Genomic DNA, 2426 nt, shown 5'->3' with positions numbered 1-2426 from the left:
GCTCCATCTGCTGGTCAGGACGTGACAGTACCCCCCCCTCAAGGTGCAGACCCCGGAATGCACCTAAAAAAAAAAACTAAAAAAAAAACAAAAAAAAATATCCCCCTAAACAATAAGGGAGGGAAGGGAGGGTGGCTGCCGTCAACGACGGCACTGTGCTACACCCTCCCTCCCCCAACCCACCTATCCTGGAGGTGGCTCAGGTGCGGGACGTAAACCACGCTCCACCTTTGGTGTCGTCCACTTTGGCGGCGCCGATAGCTGCGCCGGGCAGACAGGCCACTCGGGCTGACCCTGGCAGACGGGCCACTCGGGCTGGCCCGGAGGACAGGCGTGCCACTCGGGCTGGCCCGGAGGACAGGCGGGCCACTCGGGCTGGGCCGGAGGACAGGCGGGCCACTCGGGCTGGGCCGGAGGACAGGCGGGCCACTCGGGCTGGGCCGGAGGACAGGCGGGCCACTCGGGCTGGGCCGGAGGACAGGCAGGGCACCCTGGCAGATCCGAGCAGGCGGGCACCTCTGGCAGACCCAGGCAGTCGGGCCACTCTGGCAGACCCGGGCAGTCGGGCCACTCTGGCAGACCCGGGCAGTCGGGCCACTCTGGCAGACCCGGGCAGTCGGGCCACCCTGGCAGACCCGAGCAGTCGGGCCACCCTGGCAGCTCCGGGCAGACGGGCCACCCTGGCAGCTCCGGGCAGACGGGCCACCCTGGCATCTCCGGGCAGACGGGCCACTCTGGCATCTCCGGGCAGACAGGCCACTCTGGCATCTCCGGGCAGACGGGCCACTCTGGCATCTCCGGGCAGACGGGCCACTCTGGCATCTCCGGGCAGACGGGCCACTCTGGCATCTCCGGGCAGACGGGCCACTCTGGCGGCTCCTGACTAGCGGGCGGCTCTGGCGGCTCCTGACTAGCGGGCAGCTCTGGTGACTCCTGATTGGCGGGCGGCTCTGGTGACTGTTGACTGGCGAGGCTGGGCTGACGCACTAGACTCCTGATGCGTGGGGCTGGTACTGGACGTGCCAGCCTGGAGACACGCACCTCAATGCTAGTGCGTTTAGCGGGAAACACCGGACCGTAGAGGCGCACTGGCGGTCTTTAGCGCAGGGTTGGCATCACCCCTTCAGGCTCGATGCTCACACTCCCCTGGCACATACGGGGCGCTGCTACTGCGCTTACCGGCCTGAAAATGCCAGGCCTCACCACAGCACCTACCCCAAAGCATGGGACCTGTCCAGTGTGTTTTCTTCCAAAAAGGGTACGGGGAGCTGGCCTGGGTCTCCCATCTCGCCACGCCAAACAGCCCTTGTGCCCCCCCCCAAAAAAATTATTGGGGCTGCCTCTCGGGCTCTACCTGCCTCCCAGGCAGGTTGACGCAGTGCACCCACAATTGCTCCCATGTCCAGTCAATCCTCTCCTCCAGTATTTCCAGCGACCAGGAATCCATCACCTCCCGAGCGCGCTGCTCCCAACTTTCCTCCTTCACTTGCCTCTGTCCTCTTCTCCGCTGCTTGGTCCTTTGGTGGTGGGTAGTTCTGTCACAGGTGTTGTCATGGAGAGAAGACCAAGGGGCAGCGGGTATGTGGATACTCATGGTTTTAATTTCAAAAGAGTAAAGTATTCACTGACAAAACAATAAAGATGACAACAGCAACAGTTTTACAGGCTATACAAACGCAGTGCAAAAACAACTACCCACCACCCCAAAGAAAAACACACACACCTATATAGGACTTCCAATCAAAGGCAACTCAACACACCTGCCTTCAATTGGAAGTCCCAATCACCAACACAGACATTCACACACACAAAACTGCCACGTCCTGACCCCGAAACTAATACAATAGCTCCATCTGCTGGTCAGGACGTGACAATCGTTTTTCCACCATTCACTACACAAAACACAGCCCTTGTTTGAAGTGTTTCTAAAATCCCCTATGGGAAAAATGAATGGTGGAAAAATTATTGGAACCATTTCCCTGTTTGACCGCTAGGTTTTATGGGTATTATGACTTATACTGTGGTACTCTATTCACACAGCTTCTAAGGGCACATACATAATGTTTACATACCAAATTGTATGGCCCCATGTTCATCGGTTCAGTTCTTATAGCCTCTAGTGGTGTAGCATGGCTGACTTTGAATGCAGAAAGTAATCATTCTCAAATTCATTACAGGTTAATTAATTGAGTGTATATACCAAATCTGGAGTCAATCTGATTCATGAGCATAAGATTTGTAAAATATTTGAAGCATTAGCATCTGTACTAACATGCATCTATATGTACAGTGCGTCCATATTTGAATGCAGCAACATTTCAAAACCATTAACATTAAAGACTGATGTAATGAGTCTAAATACAAAATCTGGAGTAATTGTGAGATATAGTTCACAAGGAGAAGACAATTGCAGATCATTTTGAGCA

The sequence above is a fragment of the Salmo salar genome, chromosome ssa15 (genome assembly GCF_905237065.1).
Source record: "Salmo salar chromosome ssa15, Ssal_v3.1, whole genome shotgun sequence".
In the NCBI taxonomy this organism is placed as follows: Eukaryota; Metazoa; Chordata; class Actinopteri; order Salmoniformes; family Salmonidae; genus Salmo; species Salmo salar.
This window is presented reverse-complemented; position numbering follows the sequence as displayed.